This window comes from Aedes albopictus, chromosome 2 (assembly GCF_035046485.1).
Source record: "Aedes albopictus strain Foshan chromosome 2, AalbF5, whole genome shotgun sequence".
Taxonomy (NCBI): Eukaryota; Metazoa; Arthropoda; class Insecta; order Diptera; family Culicidae; genus Aedes; species Aedes albopictus.
This window is the reverse complement of record NC_085137.1, coordinates 123792838-123811863: the sequence shown is the minus strand read 5'-3', so window position 1 is coordinate 123811863 and position 19026 is coordinate 123792838. Positions and strand designations below refer to the sequence as shown.

Here is a 19026-nt window from a genome sequence, read left to right as displayed (position 1 = left end):
GTCGAGTACGGTGGTGCAAGAGGCAATACTTTTACACCGTTTTTTGACCTCCTGCAGACAAATTTTGTTTTCCAGGAATTCCTCCGGTAATTTATCCAGCTATTCTTCTGGGAATTTTCCTCCGGGAGTTTCTCCAGGAATTCCTCGGATTTTTTTTGAGGATTTTCTCCGAAAATTTAACTGAAAATTTCCCCAGAAATGCTCCATGAATTCCTCCGAGAATTTCTTCAGGAATTCCTCCGAAATGTTCTAGAGGTAATTCTCCAAGAATTTCTCAAGGAATTTCTCCGGAATTTTCTCCAGGAATTCTTCCGGGAATTTCTTCAGGAAAATTTTCGTTTTTTTTTTCAAGAAAATAATCTGGGAATTTCTCCGGGAATTCTTCTGGGAATCTATCCAGGAATTTATCCGGAAATGTATCCAGGATTTCCTCCCAGAATTTCACAGATAATTTCCCTAGGAATTATTCCTGGAATATCTCCAGGGAATTTCTTCAGGAACATCTCCATGAGTTCCTCCGGGAACTTCTTCAGGAATCGCTCCAGGAATTCCGGCAATTCTTCCGAGAATTTCTCAAGGAATTCCTCCGGGAATGTAGCCCTCAGCGCCAGGGATGGCATGTCACGCAGAAATTGTGCCCATTTACGCTCATCTTTTACTGAATTTTTTATTTACCAGTTTCATTTACCTTACAAAAGAGAAAAAGAAAAAAACGCACAATAAAATGTACATAATTTCTCTCACGCAGAGTTTTTGTGCAGGTGATTAGAGTGCTGCGTGAGAGCAATGAGAGCCCGCAAGTTATAATTCCAGTGCGCACGCAGAAAAATAGAAGTCAGTGCACACGCAGTGTGTTCAAAGGGGTCAGTGTTGTTTGAGCATTTGGTGAACCGAAACCATGCCAGTGAGTCCAAAACCCGCTAAGGGATATCAAATCCTGTGATATCAGAGACAAGCAGACGTCTTAAGCTGGTCAAGGACTTACAGTTGATGGATATTTTGGTTCCAAATTCCACCAACAGGCGGTGCTAGTAAGCTAACAAATTTTGTTTTTCATATATATCAGGAAAATTTGCAAAAAAAATTGCAACTAGCGCCGCCTAGCTGCAGAAACTCGAACCAAACGATAATTATTCTGAAAGCCCTTGACCTACCAAACAATTTTGCCGAAGACACCATCTTTCTAAAGAATCAGAATGCTGAGACATGTGAAATGTAAAATTTGTACGCTCTCTAGCGCCGCCTAGCGGTGAAATCACGAAATCACGGCTCATATTCTGAAAGCCCTTGACCAGCTAAACAACTATGCAGAAGAAACCAACTCTCTTAGTAATCAGGATCCTGAGATATATGGGATGGAAATTTTGTCAGTGTTGCATCTGCTTGTCTAAGATATCACATAAATCTCAGACAAATAGATGAGACATCTTGAGATGTCTTCGGCAAAGTTGTTTGGCTGGTCAAGGACTAACCAATAATAAGGCTTAAGATTCAAAATTCTGCCGCTGGGCGGCGCTAGAGAGCAAACAAATTTTAAAATTCACATATCTCAGCATCCTGATTTTGTAGAAAGATGGTGTCTTCGGCAATATTGTTTGGTAGATCAAGGGCTTTCAGAATAATTCAAGTTTCTGCAGCTAGGCGGCGTTAGTTGTATTTTTTTTTGCAAATTTTCCTGATATATAGTTATGGACATCCCTAGGCTCTACCCACGATGATCAGGTATCCGCCTATCGTGGACTAGATGCTGACAAAGCAGTATCACCCTTGGAGACACTGAGCATAACCCCCATACCAGAATACCCTTTGGACTCCGAGCATATTGATGACACGATAAATCGATACCGGCGCACAGTAACACCGACCATCCAACGCAACCCAGAACAACCAGGCCAGTTGCCATCCGGTGAACTTTTGCTGACATCGAGAAAGCATCGAACTCAATCGGAGGACACAGGTGTGCCCTCGGTCTGGTCTGGCTCGATCAGTCAGTTGGAAGTGAACGTTTGAATCGATAGGTCTAATAGTCAGTTGAAAGCCCTTCTGGCCCAGTATAAGTGTTAGGAAGTGTGAAATGTAAAATTATAAACAAGAACATAATAAAAGTGATGGGATTAGGGTAAATTTGAAACAAGTAGTTTTTTAAAAACCCTAATGTGAAGTCCCGTCCATTTTTGGCGCAGTCGTACGGAACACTCTACGTGCAGTGCTAGTTTTTGGAAGACAATCTAGTGACAAAACCCGATCCGTGGTAATTGGACAGTAGTGCGAAAACCGAAAATTAGTGTCGAATTGACGACATCGGACGTGCCGGTAACCAAGGACTAAAAGTGTAACTGACTTGCGCAGGATTCAGCATTAAGTAGACGCTTAGCCCAACCCGTGGCGAAGCAAGAAACTAGTGACTATCTCCAGTGATCATCAGGAACCAGGCTCTTGGAAACCATCCCTCAACCCGTAGGTGATTTGCGCCGCCCGACACGAAAACTGCATCGGTGGGTTTCAACCCTTTAAGAGTGTCGAACCGTGAGTAAACAACTTTTCTTTTCCCAACCTCTCTATCATTTTGTATGCGTAGATTTAATCCCGTTCCTAAAGTTAAGCCTCTCAGGTACCACGAAAGAAACATGGAACAAGTTAATTTACAGGCAATATTTGACCAAATACAAAACTTGGAGCACAGACTTGGTGCTCTTCAAGTCGAAAACAATAATTTACAGCAGCAACAGCAACAGTTGCAACAACAGCGGCAAGCCCCCGTCGTGGAGGACCGTCGCACGGACTTCTTTCGAATTCCAGACCCCATAAGAATGATCCCATCATTCGACGGGAATAAAAGACAGCTCAGTCATTGGCTTGATACAGCAAGACGAGCTTTGAATTTATGCCGACCACACGTCGCACCGGATTTATTTGCCGTGTACGAACAAGCGGTGATCAACAAAATCGAGGGCAAAGCTCGCGATATGATATGTGTAAACGGAAACCCCACTACCTTCGACGAAGTAGCGGAAATCCTACAAAGTGTCTACGGTGATCGCAATAATATTGCTACATACCAGACACAATTATGGTCACTTAAAATGACCGAATCATTACATATTTACTATAAGAAAACAAAGGAAATAATGGTTAATATGAAGTCTTTGGCAATGCAGAATCCAACTTATGCAAACCATTGGGACGCTATTAATCATTTCCTTGAACAAGAATGTTTAGCAGCATTTATTAACGGCCTTAGTAAACCCTACTTTGGGTATGCTCAAACAGCACAACCCAGCGATTTGGAGAATGCATACGCATTCCTGTGTCGGTTCCAAAACGCTGAGAAGACGAAGTCCCACACACAAGCTGCATTCGACCAACAGCCCCATGGTAGCAAAAATTTCAAATCTTCCAATAAACCATTTAGCAAGCAATCAGACACCCCATCTACACGACACAAACCGCTATCCGACAGACGGAAAATGACACCCATGGAAGTAGACCCGTCGTTACGTTCCAGAGTTTACAATCATGACGCTGAACAGAAAAACGACGACGATACACATGACACACATAGCGAAGACGATAGTGAAGACGAAGTCAGTGAACAAAGTGTAAATTTTCAGATAGACCTCGATCCGAGATCGTTGACTTAAATGCAATCAACGGACTTCCCTACGTAATAATGAACATTTGTGGTAAGGACGCAAAAATACTTGTGGATAGTGGATCAAACAAAAATTTCATTTCGCCCAGCCTGATTCCAAAATCAAAACAGCTAAAATGCAAAACCCTCAAAATTTCTAATAGCTCAGGACGGCATGCGGCCGATCAAAAATTCATCACGACAATTTTTGGCCTCAAGCAAAAAGTTACCTTCTACCTTTTAAATTTCCACAATTTTTTTGACGGAATCCTTGGATACGAAACCCTCTCCGACATCGAAGCACTGATCGACGTGAACAACCACAAAATAATCCTTCCCCACAAAACAATCCCGATGCAAATTAGGAAATTAGGCCCTTCGCAGATTACGCTGACAGAGAACTCTACGCGAATGATCAAACTACCCGTTTTACAGAATAATGGCAACGTTTACCTCCCTAACGACATACAAATTGCCAACGCTGTAATCCCTTCTGGGTTGTACCAAGCAGAAAATGGTTTTGTAAACGCTCCAATAAGAAACTTTGGCAAATCTGTCACCTTCCATTGGACAAAGCCAGCAAAAACTATTCAAGTAGCAGAAGTTAACAATATGAATTCACATCATTCTTATCAAGCGTCCCACATACCCCCTTCTGAATTGGAAACAATGATTAGAACCAAACATCTCAACAACGAAGAAAAATCTGCATTACTGAAAATCCTTTCTAAAAATTCCAAAATTTTTCATAATGATTCAAAAAAGTTGTCTTGCACTTCTGCAATTCAACATCGAATAAAAACTACGGATGATATTCCAGTTCATACCAAAACGTACCGATACCCTAATGTCCATAAAGCTGAAGTGGAGAAGCAAATCAACGAAATGTTGGAGGACGGTATTATTCAAAATTCTATTTCCCCCTGGACATCTCCAATCTGGATTGTTCCAAAAAAACTGGATGCAAGCGGAAAAAAGAAATGGCGTGTCGTCATAGACTACCGCAAATTAAATGAAAAGACTGTCGATGATAAATTCCCCATCCCGCGAATTGAAGAAATCCTTGACAGGCTCGGCCGTAGTACCTATTTTACTACACTGGATCTTAAATCTGGATTCCACCAGATTGAGGTACATCCAAAAGACAGGCCGAAAACTGCTTTCAGTACAGAGAAAGGGCACTTCGAATTCATCCGCATGCCCTTTGGATTAAAAAACGCGCCAGCAACTTTTCAGCGCGTAATGAACCACATTCTCGGAAATCTCATTGGAAATTGTTGCCTAGTTTACCTAGACGACATTATTATTTTTGGTAGCTCGTTACAGCACCACATCGATAACCTTAACAAAGTGCTTCAACGGCTTGCTCAAGCCAACCTTAACATTCAATTTGACAAATGTGAATTTCTTCAGAAACAATGTGAATTTTTGGGGCACATAGTAACCCAAGATGGCATTAAACCCAATCCAAATAAAATCGAAAAAATCCTTAATTGGCCAATCCCAAAAACAACTACTCAAATCAAAGGCTTCCTAGGACTTCTTGGATACTACAGAAAATTTATTCGAGATTTTGCAAAATTAACGAAACCTTTAACCAGGTGCTTGAAAAAAGATACAAAAATTGTCCACAACGAAGAATTTATTAGTTGTTTTAATGATTGCAAACAGTTACTAACGAGCGACCCTATTCTAAAATACCCCGACTTCAATGGAAAATTCATTCTTGAAACTGACGCAAGCGACTTTGCTTTAGGAGCCGTTTTGTCTCAGAAATTCGAAGATGGCAAGGAGCATCCTGTTGCATATGCCTCTAGAACGCTGAATCAAGCAGAATGCAACTATTCTGCCACGGAAAAAGAATTGTTGGCCATTGTATGGGCAACGAAACATTTTAGACCATATATTTACGGAACCTCTTTCGAAATTCGAACCGACCACAAACCACTTGTGTGGCTCCGGCAGAAAAATGATCTGAACAGGAGACTTTTACACTGGAAACTAGCTCTCGAAGAGCTCGAATTTGAAATCAAGTATAAGAAAGGTACTCTAAACGCTAATGCAGATGCATTGTCTCGTATTAACCCTGAGGATAAAACAGAAGTAAACGCCAACTCTACCTCCAGCGATGACATGACACAACACTCCGCGGACACTGACGATAACGACTTCATCCCGTCAACGGAAAGACCCCTTAACGGATTTGGAAATCAGATTGTACTTTTAGAGACAGATGAAGATAGTCGTGAATCCTTGACCCCATTTAAAAACTTCCACAGAATAACTATAAAGAAGGTACATTTTGGTCCAGCAGCCCTGATCAATATTCTTAAGGAATACGCTTCGACGAAATGCGCTACCGGTCTTTATTGTAGCGAAAGTATCCTTAATAGGCTGCAAACTATTTATAAAACTTACTTTTCAAGAGCAAAATCATTAAAAATTTTCTGGACACAAAGATTGTTAGAAGACGTAACAGATGAGCTGGAACAGGACCTGATCATCGAACGGCAACACAACGCGAACCACAGAGGAATCATTGAGACAAAGGCACACATCTCAAGAAGGTACTTTTTCCCAGGAATGAAGAGCAAAATTTCAAAGTTTATCAACATCTGCAAACTTTGTCAAAAGGCTAAGTATGAAAGGCGACCATATAAACAAAAATTCCAATTAACAGCAACACCATCCAGGCCGTTGCAAATTGTTCATATGGATATATTCATAATCAGAAATAGAAATTATCTAACACTTTGTGATAAGTTCTCCAGACTAACAATGGCTATCCCAATTAAAACACGGAATACTATACACATTCTAAGAGCACTAACCCACTTCTTCGCTAACGTTGGAAAACCTTCCTTTCTCGTCATGGATCAGGAAGCATCATTTACCTCAACAACAGTTAAAGAATTCCTTGAGGAAAACGATGTAGAGTACCATTATACGAGTGTTGGACAATCCTCTTCGAATGGTACTGTGGAAATCGTCCATAGGACTATTAGAGAATTGCACAACATCTTAAGTATGAAGGATTCAACTAAAGATTTGTCCGAAACGGCAAAAATTAATCTTGCAGTTTCCATATATAATGACTCAATACACTCTCAAACAAAGTTAACTCCAAAAGAGTTATTTTTTGGCTTCAGAAACGAGGACCCTGTCCCCGAAGATCTCGATGAAAGAATAAGACTGAAGGAGGAATTTTACAGGATTTTGTCTCAAAAACAATTAGAGAAAAAACGTTCAGACTTAGAAAAACTGAACATAAACAGAGAAGATCCTGAAAACTTCCTTCCAAATGAAACGGTCTTCGAAAGAAAAAGGAATAACTTGAAGCACCAAGAGAGGTATAGAGAAATACAAGTCAAAGATAATTTAGAGTCAAATATAATCGACGAGAATGGGAGAAAAGTCCACAAAACAAAATTAAAACGTAAACGTAAAACTTAATTTCGACGTAGAACTAATTGCACCTTTTTGTCTTCTTTCCCTTCTTCTCCTGTCATTTCAGCTCGAAGATGACACACAAACACCCGATACTTTTTTGTCTTACAATTATGATGTTTTTCAATCCTATTTACTCTGCTTACTTGGAAATCCTTGAACTTAATGAAAATCCCGGTATAGTTGCGTTCAAGACTAATTCAGTCTTTATAAAAGAAGGATCTCACACACTATTCCATAGATTTAATTTATTTTCCTTTACCGTCGTTCTCAAGCAGTATGAATCCATTATTTTGAACATTGAAGAAAACCCAAAGATAGCAGAACTAGTTAAAATTCTTAAACAAAAGCAGAGTCAGGCTTATTTTATCCTTGAAAATTTAACCGCTAGAAGTAGAAAAACAAAACGATCTCTTAATTTTCTTGGGTCTACCTTAAAAATGATTACAGGGAATCTCGATAATGAAGATTTGTTAAAAATAGAAAACCAACTTGAAATTCTTAAAAATTCAAATAACCTTTTAGTAACAGAGAATAATGAACAAATTCAAATTAATAAATTGTTTGAGGAAAGGATTAACAATATTACTAAACAAGCTTATAGACAGTCTAGGGAAATAGATAGCATCATTAAACAGACAAGACTGAGCTTAGACAGACCTGTCGAATGGGAACATCTCCTGCACCTACACAACATCATCTTCAACATCGACATGATCAACCAGCAGCTGTCTACAATTTTCGAGGCCATTCAGTTGTCCAAGTTGGGTTTAATTTCAAAGGCTTTCTTACAACCATCAGAGCTAGAATTTGCAACGAATCTGTTGGAGTCACAAGGCGTTGTGATTAACAGCTATGACCAAGTTTATGAGTTTTTGGAACCCATAGCATTCCACAATAACTCAGACATAATCCTACTTATAAAAATTCCTAAATTCAGGCAAGGAGAATTTGTGCAACTCCAAATAGAAGCCATTCCACGACAGTTTAAAATCATACCGATAAATGCAACAAAAGCCATTGTTGGTAACAATGAGTCTTACCTTATTTCCCATCCATGCATGAACATCGAGCATAGCATCATCTGCGACGTCCAGAACTTGTATAACACTTCAAATGACGGATGCTTACATGAGTTACTAAGAGGAAATACGGGTAACTGTACCTTCATTAGATCCCCAATGAAACCTGACACAAAGGAAATCGAGAATCTCGGACTGTTAGTTAAAAACTCTGTTGATCCGACTTCGATGCAAAACAGTTGTGGATATGGTCCGAGGAATTTAACAGGAACGTTTCTCATATCATTTAGAGATTGTTCCATCATCCTCAACGGAAAAACCTTTACCAGCAAAACATTCAGAGGAGAATCCAGACCTGTCATCTTACCCCTACATTCAGTTAGCGTAGATGAGTCACAGACAGAACCAGAATCCATTGACTATATGGAACAACTGCACATTAGGAATCGTCATAAGCTGGAGCACTTAGAAACAGCAAACAAAAGGACTAAAGTGCTCAACATAGTAGGAATAGTTCTCATCACATGCTTCGTAGCAGTAATTTTCGCTTTTCTTACGAGAGAAGTTCGTAAACTCAAAATGAAGCTGACAATACGGATCCCTGCAAACAATGCGTTGGAAAGCTCTCAAACAATATTGAACCGAGACGGTTCAAACTAAGGCGGGGGAAGTTATGGACATCCCTAGGCTCTACCCACGATGATCAGGTATCCGCCTATCGTGGACTAGATGCTGACAAAGCAGTATCACCCTTGGAGACACTGAGCATAACCCCCATACCAGAATACCCTTTGGACTCCGAGCATATTGATGACACGATAAATCGATACCGGCGCACAGTAACACCGACCATCCAACGCAACCCAGAACAACCAGGCCAGTTGCCATCCGGTGAACTTTTGCTGACATCGAGAAAGCATCGAACTCAATCGGAGGACACAGGTGTGCCCTCGGTCTGGTCTGGCTCGATCAGTCAGTTGGAAGTGAACGTTTGAATCGATAGGTCTAATAGTCAGTTGAAAGCCCTTCTGGCCCAGTATAAGTGTTAGGAAGTGTGAAATGTAAAATTATAAACAAGAACATAATAAAAGTGATGGGATTAGGGTAAATTTGAAACAAGTAGTTTTTTAAAAACCCTAATGTGAAGTCCCGTCCATTTTTATATATGAAAAACAAAATTTGTTAGCTCACTAGCACCGCCTTACAGTGGAATTTTGAATCTTAAGTCTTATTATCGGTTAGTCTTTGACCAGCCAAACAACTTTGCCGAAGACACCAACTCTTTAAGTAATCAGGACCATGAGATATATGAGATTGAAATTTCGCTAGCGTTACATCTATTTGTCTGTGATTTATGTGATATCTTAGACAAGCAGATGCAACACTGACAAAATTTCCATCCTGATTACTTAGAGAGTTGGTTTCTTAATACAGTACGGACCCGATTTTGTCAGCCCCATTTTGCGAAGAACTTTTTGGTCTCATTACACTAGTTTACAGCATTTTTGAACTCGGTAAGCTGATGATCATTTTTGGTGTAGAATCATGCCCTGAGTTCGAAAACGCGAAAGAAAAAAAATACAGTAGAGTGGAAATTTTTTCGACTTTCCATACAAGGCTGATGATTGGAAATCGATTTTTGTTCTATTTTTAAGCAAAGTCGCTCACTTCAAACATCTCATTCTCCGTAATCAATGCTCCGATTGAGCTGAATTTTTTACTGTAACTCGCCTACATATGATGTGTCAAATAAACGTCGAGAAAGAATTTTTAAATTGTTTTTTTCTCATTGAAAAAAATACATTTCTTCAAAAAATTTTGGGAATTTTGCTAAAATTTAAGGAGATCGTCCCTAAAACTCGCCAATATCTTGAAATTCATCAATCTTACGCAAAACCTGTATTCAGGTGATCAAATGGTATTGTATTCAGCTTTTAATTTATGGAAAAAGATTTGAAATTGGTTGAACAAAACGCAATATATTTGAATTTTAGTAAATTACATATTTTGAAAAGTTGTAAAGCTCGATATTGAGCTAAAACTCAAAAACTGTTCTACTTAAAATTTTTTGAAGGTCGGTTTGGAAATCAGCACTAAATTGTGCTTCAAAAATTTTGGTCGTTGACAGAAGTTCACGACTTTCGTTTTATTTTGTAAACTAGTGTTATCTAACGGTCAAATATTGACCAATTCATTTAAGATCATCATCAAACTACTGCTGAAAGACAGAACATAGAGGAATAAACAGTATGAATATTTGTTTAAATTTCTGAGGGGAGCAAAAAATGTGTTCCGGAAAGGGGCTCACAAAATCGGGTCCCTTATGTAATCTTAAAAATTTTCAATTAAATTGAAGTTTTTTATAAGGTTTACCTAAAATCCTCAAATTTTGAAAGCTAGTGAATACTAGTAGTTCTCAGTTAGTTAGCTGTAAGTGGTAGGGCTTGATTGGTTAACTCTACACAAAGTTAGAGCGTTTCTAGTAAAACACTTCTAATTTTACTGGCATTTATATGCTTTCAATATTCTGTAACTAGCGCCGCCAGGTGGCAGAACTTTACAATAAACTTCCCATCACATGTAAGCCCTTAACCTACCAAACAACTTTGCCCAAAGAAACCATCTTTGTAAGTGTGTGGTACCCCTAAGATGATCAAGTGCAAGTGATAACGAACACCCCTATAGGAGCTGTCACTTGAATGAACTGGGCAACCAAGAATGTTCATTCACCTGCTTGTCGCACACATAGGGTAACCTGGGGTAATACGCACCCCCGGGGCAAAACGCCCTCACGCTATTTCACTATATAAGTGAAGTTCCGTCAGATGCAAGCAAACTAGACGTAAAATTGAGCCGAACAAGCCCACAAATGACAAGAATATTCGAATGAAAAGCGTGGAAAACGATGATTTTCCACATTTGGAAAGATTGTCTAATTTAAAGCGCACGCAATTTAAGCAATTGTGCGCCGATTATATGGGATCAACCCATTAACTACCGTCCGCCTCCTACACCTTCCATTTGCTGCCGTTAATAGTAAGATGGAGCCGCATGGTATTGCTTAAGAACTCAAAGCGGGAAATGCCAGAGGTCGTATTGCCCCACTTCAAGGTGCGTTTTGCCCCCAACAGTTTTTCAGCACCCAAAAAGTAACACATTTTTAAATTGTTAATTTGATTGAGTAAAATTGATATCATGCGGACCAAAAAATGGCGTCTCTTAGATAAATAAGTAAACTAACTTTCAATACGCACGATACCCATAAAATCATCTTAATCTTAGATATAGTGACACGTTTGCTTAGGGAGTTCATATTACCCCACCTTCCCCTACCTGTTGACGCGGTTGGCGCGAACGTATCTCGGTGCTCCCGGTGCTCGGTCGTCAATGGAGGAGGAACAGTTTCAGTGCCACTGCGTTCTGGGTGATTCTTGTTTGGAGAATATCTAGACTCACACAGTAAGTAAGCAGGATCCTAAGATATAAAGTTATAAAATTAGCATTCTTATTACGCCGTCTAGTAGCAAGTTCTTGAAAGGAATGGTCCATCAACTGTAAGCCCTTGGATTTCCAAAAAACTTTGCCGAAGAAAGTTACTAAGTACTTTCATACTCCTGTGGTACACACAGTATTGCACTGGAAGCACGGCTGAGTGCGCTCTCAACACGAATTTTTGTGTGCACATGTTTGTTCTAACATGTGTTTGAGCACTCATTTTGAGTGTGCCGCTGATGGATGCCAGAGAGTGAGCGGCTGGTTTGTGTGTGAGAAAAGTTGCGTAGTTCACCCTCGCTCTCGTTGAAAGTCGTGTGTAGAGTGTATGTTTTTTCTTCTTTCGCACTGAGGAGCATGCCATCTCTGCTCAGCGCCAGACATCAAGAAAGCTCCATCCATCCCGATTTTCAGCTGATGCAGATGTGGTCGATTTGATTTCCCGTGACACCATCATGGGAAACCCCTGTCAATTTGTGCACTGGTCAATGAGGAAAGGTCGATCCCTAATCAAATCACCATGTGAGGACCAGAGCTATGTTGGACGCTCACCTTGTCGATTTACCGTTTTTCAGCCCGTTGAGCAGGACCTAAGGACTTTGAACGTTCAGGGAGGCTGGAAGCATTGGCCTAGGCCCGGGAGCAGTGAAGGCTAATGTTTCATTTGGTGTAGAATCATCGCTACGAGATGTAGCCCATCAAGTATCAAGTAAGTAAGTAGTCAAGTTAATTTTGTTAAAGTTCTTCTTCTTCTTTATGGTTCTACGTCCCCTCTGGGACTTGGCCTGTCTCGCTTCAACTTAGTGTTCTTTGAGCACTTCCACAGTTATTAATTGAAGGGCTTTCTTTGCCTGTCATTCTTCATTACATCACCTAAGTTAGCCATGACAATGTTTGACACTTCTCAGGTCCTTTTGACAGACCACACACATGCACGAAAAAGACGGATCATATAATCTACTTTATCGATCTTGTTGCCGTTCTTTTCATGCTTATGTTATATCTGTCAAAATGACCTGAGAATTGTCAGTCATTTTGAGGTTAGGCTCGTTGGTGTAATAAAGAATTGCATGAATGTGTATATTGTGAGGCAAATACAATGATACACTATGCACAAGGAGTCGAGAAAATATTCCCGACCGGAACAGGAATCGAACCCGCTGTCTCCGGATTGGCGATCCATAGCCTTACCCAGCTAACACAAAGTCTTATATGATGTTTAAAAGGATGATAAAGTGGAGGCCATGTGCGTACATGCTTCCATTTAACCGCGTGTAAAGTGTGCGTATATCGCCTCCACTTTTGCATTCTATACAACATCATATGCGATCGTGTGTTGACTGGGTAACCACAAGGCTAACTGGAGACCCCGTTAAAGTAAACGTAATTTAATTTTTCATAGGATTGATTTATTGTAGATTACATATATTGTATAATGAATTTAATATTTTAATAAAGACCGGTCCAGAAAGTATGGACGCAGTAAGAAAATGCTGGCATTTCAAAACTATTGATGACTAGTTCTTTTTGAAAGCTACATCCTGTTGGTCAACCTATTTTCTCAGCATTTGTATAGCGGTTTTTGCGATTCCATCCATTTGTTTCAAAATACATGAGCTTTCAGCGAAACATCATCGAAAAAATGTGCACAAACGATGTACAGAGTTTGAAAGGTCACTTAGGAAATGAGCAAAATATGGTGAGAGTAAGTGAGAAAGTCGTGCAAGCAGCAATCAGCAACCATGGTGGGGATAACAAGTTTAAGCATAGACAAAAATTGGAAGAAAAATGAAGATCCTGCTAACCCTCGTTTGGATAAGCAAATAATGAAGGAGTTCGATCACAGGAAAAAACCTTCTAACTTACACAGAGCGGGGTATGACCAAAAAAGTTATCATTTCGAATTCCAATGTTCATCGTGACAAAGAACATTTGAATTATCAATCTTATTGTTAGCAGAAACAGTCAAAACGAAATCCGAAACAAGAACCATCAATCAGGCCCAGACAACTGAAGACTAGGTGCGTCCATACTTTCTGGGGCAGTCTTTATCGTGTAAAATAACTGGAAAAATATTGTATATTATAATTGAGTCAACTACCTGGAACTCATTCCAAACAGGAACCAGGTCAGCTGGTCATGTATTCGGCATCGACAACAATGAACCCATTGTTCACCGGCATTCTACGCACAATTTCCGAGCAAATTGAATTTCCTCGTAGGAAATTGTTTGAATTTTCCACCTCATCCAACATAACACAAACCTACTGCCGCACAAACCGGCTGTCCTAGACCAGCCAAACCAAGCGAAGAAATATTCGTCCGTACGAACTGCAGCAACATTGTACAGGAACTGTCGGAACCGACCCATACAAACCCACTGCTCCGGTACAAGACAGACGTATTCGTTTGCCTCGTCCATCGGGCGCGGGTAAGGCTCGGTTTTCAACCGCTTTCTAACCACTTAAACGGCTACCGTGCAACGTGGCTCCAGCAGCTCGGGTGGGAAATGTCTTATAAAAAATGCTTATTTTTTACAATCCACAAACAACAAATCCCAAACGTGGTGGCGGCTTTTTCAGCACGTTGTTGGAAAGAAGAAAAAATCGTCCAAAAGTTTACAACCGTTTCCCGGTATGATGCATACGCGGATAAACACACGCGGATACTGAAGACGCGAAGGACCGGGAAAGTGGGGTAAAATGCTCTGTTCAAGGAAAGATAAAACAATCCCTCACTTCAGCGGTACATGAACTATTTTGCAGTCACAGATAACAGCCAAACACAAAGCACTCGATTTCCTTTAAACACTGCCGGAGAAAATTTTGCTGCACAGTTTTGTAAAATGTCCGCACATCATTTTGTTCCATGCATACAATAAACAAAATTATTAGTCCCTATTAACGGCTATTGCACACCAGGCGAGCATTTTTGACCGCAATCCCCTGTTTCACGACATCGAATGGCGCAAGACGACGGGATTGCAAAATTGAAACTGTACATGAGCAAAATGAAAAACATTCGAATCACACGACGATCAGCATCACCATCGTCAGCAAGCATCGTACTCCGTGTGAGAAAGGTATTGTTTTAAAACAATTTTGGTTGACAACGAAGGAAGAGCGGGGTTGAGAAAATTATACCAGGAAGAAACCTATCTTCGATGATTGTTAAATTGCCGTCCAATTATCGCTCTGGCAGCCATTAGGCATATATGATATGATGCAGTTTGTTGGGGCAGATTACATTGCCGGTTACGTGCCAAAATTGGTAATGACCTCGCGCGAAATTGGGAGGTGAAGATTGGGGCCGGTTGCATAAAATTATCGCTCATTAACGCGCTGTGAGTGCGAACCGGAAAACCCTGCTAGCATGCACGCATGTGTAACGACACGGAGAAACGACATACATGTATTAAGTGCATGTCTACCGTCGTGAACAGGTCGTAATTTCTTAATTTCCCACACAGTGTCTCCGAAGAGGCTCGTTGCGCCACGCGACTTTCGCGATGATACAACTCAGGTGAGGACAATATCAACAGGCTATGGACGGAGGGCATTCAGATGGTCAGGAATTGCAGGATTTAGTTAGCCACGCATTTCTTTTCATACCACACCCCTTCGTCTTTCGCCATTTACTCCTCAACTCCCAGGTCAAGCTTCAGTAGACTTTTTACATTTTTTAATTGATTTTAAGCAGCCATGTCACTCTTGTTCAACCTGCAATGTTTTCTGGGTTCTTATCTATCGCTTGTTTGTAAGATTCACGTCCCACTCCTTCATAGTGTATTGGCCGACTTTTGTCCTCGAATTTCTGTCCCTATCGGCTTTTGGTGACTCCGATGATGGCGTTGAGGATCCTATTGCGAGGCTACTATAGACACATTATATTTCGCAGGCATCTCTTATGCCGTCCTATTTTGCCACCATCGGACGCCTTTTGAATACCAAGCCATTCATAGCTCTTCGTTATCATTGATACCTTCCCATAAATACCAAATATGTAACGTTTTATTGAGCTTACATGAAATTTCAGGGGATTTCCGGGAGGTTTAAGGTGGTTCAGAGAAATAGCTTTATTGCAACTCTCTGAATCTCCCTCACATTCTTGAGACCTCCTTGAAACACCCCAGTAATCGCTCAGGATCCCACTTTAAAAGTCATATACATACACTATTAGCCCAATTTCCCTTCATCGCGTGGTTCGGCTTTGAAACCCTATCTGAAAAGGAGCCTGCCGTTGACCAGTTGACCAACCACTAAAATGTCATGCAGTAACCTATTTTCTCTCTCTCACCATCTCTGAAACCATTCTTTGACTCAAAGATATCCTGATAATCTTTTAAGCCACCATTTCCTTAAATTACCTTGATACACGCTTATGTCTTTCCTGATTTTCCTGGAGAACACCTGGGACACATTTTGGAAGAAGTTTAGGAGGAATTCTGGATGGAATCCAATTTAGAAAGAATTTTAATGGAAAACAAATCGCAGGAGCAATCAATAAGAGAATGCTTGAATAATCCCTGAAAGTAACTCAAGAAAGCTAAAGGAATCACTATTAGAATCTCGGAAGGATTCTCAAAAGATACCTAGGAATGAATCACTGCAGGAATTCATGATGGAATCCCAAATGGTTTTCTGAAGAAATCGTTAAAAGAATCTCAGAACGATTGCCTGAAATAATATGGGAGATATTCCTGAAAGAAGCAGGAGGAATACCCGGAAGAATGCCGGAAGGATTCCCATAAGAAATCTCTGGAGAAATCCCGGGATAAATTTGTGTAACCAATAAAGGAATCCCAGGAAAAATCCCTGGAAAAAATCCGGAAGGAGTCTCTAAAGGAATCTCTAGAAGAATAAAAAAAAAGAATCCCAGCAGGACCTTATGGAGTAATCCTAAGGTATTCCTGCAGGAATTTCGGTATAATCCTTAAAAAGGTTCCTGATAGAAATCTATGAAGAAATCCCGGAAGACCTAAATATCTGGAAGTAATTCCAAAAAGAATCTCAAAGGAACTCCGGCAGGAATCCCGGAAGGATCCATGTAGAAATTTCGGAAGAAATTACAGGATAAATCCCAGAAAGAATCCCAAGAAGAATCCCTGAAGGAATCCTGGAAGGAGTCTGAAGAATTCCCGAGATAATCTCTATGAGAATTCTGGGATTATCCCTGAAGGTACCCGATCAGAAAGGCGTAACAAAATAATAACCGATTGAGTTATTTATTTCAAAGATATTTCATAACAGAATGAGTTATAAAATTCGCCGGTTAGGTGTTAAAATAACAAAAAATATAACTAAAATTGCTCTAGCCATAACATAATTATAACAGGTGTTGATACAATTTTAACAAATTTATAACAACGTGAGATATAATAAATATTGGAATGATCAAAAAATTATAACACATGTTGTTATAAATTAGATATAAATATATTGGGTAAAATTTGAGTTGGGTAAATTTTAACTCATTTTTTGGGTAATATTTTTAAGAGTGTTATTTATTTTTAGCGAAAAGTTTTAGTATATAAAAAACCCTCGCCCAGACGGGAATCGAACCAAGGACGCCAGCCTTCAACTGCAATCCGGCGCCTTTATCGATGAGGCTATTGTAGCACTTGAAGTGAAGGGCGGTATATGATCAAGTGGTTCTTCGTTTTAGCGGCTGGTCTATAAATAGACTCATTTGTCCAACGTACAGGGGAGAGAAAATATGACGTCACATTAAAGTGTTGATCGCAATTACGTCATTTTAGGATATAATAACAAAACTGGATATAATTTGATTATAATTGTAACTCAAGAATTTGCTCTGCGTTTTGGCATGCTTTATCTCATGATTCAGACCAGAAATAAATCTCGTATCTTCATCAAAGTTGTAGAGATAGTTAATAGCTCTTAAATAGTGAAAAGAGTGGTATACAATTTCAATTTCACCTTTTCTTGGTGCTAGCGAGCAATTAAATCAGAACATTTCGACATGTGTTATTAAATAATTATCTAATGTTCCTCACCACCAAGGAAGTTCCTGCCTACGCAAAGTAATGCAAATTTCATCGCTTCGTGGCGTTAGTGTGCATTTCTGGAGATTGTCAGATTTAGATGGCTTGTGAAATAAAAAATGAAGTGTTTAAAGCACAATTTCAAAATTACATGGTACTTGATACAAGAATTGACATACTAAAGCAATTCTGTGGCTTTTGCTTTGCCTCGTGATCTCATATAATGTTTTTATTTTCAGCAAAAATAGTTTAAACAAGAAATTCCCCCACTAGTTGAAGGCACGAGTTCGGAATTTGCTTCGGCATTTGTTCAAGATGCATGACGATGTCCATCAACATATCGGTAAAAAAGAAAAAGCCTTCTGCTATTGATTGTTTTTTTTTTTAAATCTTTCAACAGTGTACAGATTATCACATCTATTTGATTTCAGTTGAGATTCTGTTTCATTGAGTAAATCCTATTTGAATAACCGCTTTAAAATTGTGGAAGTTGAAGGAAACCATTGAAGCCGGATCGGTACTCTATCGGGAGTGCGACAAGGATCGGTTTCAGGACCATTGATGTTAGCCTTATTTATCAACTGCCTTCCTTCATCTTTGAGTATGTAATATCCACACCACATATTTGCAGATAACAAGAAGCTGTATTTCTACTGAATTAATATGGACGTCAATTGCATGGCAATGAAACGTGACTAACAACATGGCGTGACCGAAAAAGATATAAATTTTTAAGCTCCACAAATTATTTTGATATTAATCAATTCTTCAAAAACTAAGGTGATTTTCATTTGCAGACGACTAATTGTTTCAGTTGTATCATGTTAATTCAATAATATGTAATGATAAAACTGCTAATTTCTGAATAATCTATTAAAATAATCTTGAATGGGACTACAAACTGCAAAACGTATGGAGGATTGTGAAGCTTAAAACTAACTTCAGAAATGTTAACAGTTTCAATGAAAGTCATCCTTTTCATATCCATTTTGTTGCCTCACTTATCATAGCTTCATGTGACCGTTTGAGAGTTGCATTAAACCTAGTAGGAAGTTGCGGTCAGTATGACCCAGACAAGCACGCTGAACGTACACTACGCCTTCGTGGTGCAAAAACCTAACATATTAGGAGGGTTAAATCACTACATACGTTGGGCATTAAATTTAACTAGATACTCTAGTGTGGCTCACCTACAATGACAACTGCTGGGATACTCATTTCTTATTTTTTCAACGGCGTTGCTGTGCGATGCTATAAAGAATCATTCGCAAGGACCTAAATATTGTGGCAACATCACTAAGATACTGATGATCTTAAAGCTTAAGCATCCGTCATCATTTTTCGGAAAATAAAAAGCAGTTTCCTCGCTGGAAATCGAAATATCGACCATGAAAATATATTCACTGTATTCTATTCCTCATGCGGAATAC

The 19026-nt window shown here is 39.6% G+C and overlaps 1 long non-coding RNA gene across 1 annotated transcript; it reads left to right on the top strand.

The window, feature by feature from the left end:
* The first annotated feature begins 1683 nt into the window (after positions 1–1683).
* LOC134287719 (uncharacterized) lies at positions 1684–7990 on the top strand. The gene is made up of 2 exons (XR_009997474.1): positions 1684–2526; positions 7146–7990. It is a non-coding gene; the product is annotated as an uncharacterized LOC134287719 (long non-coding RNA).
* Positions 7991–19026: the final 11036 nt, after the last annotated feature.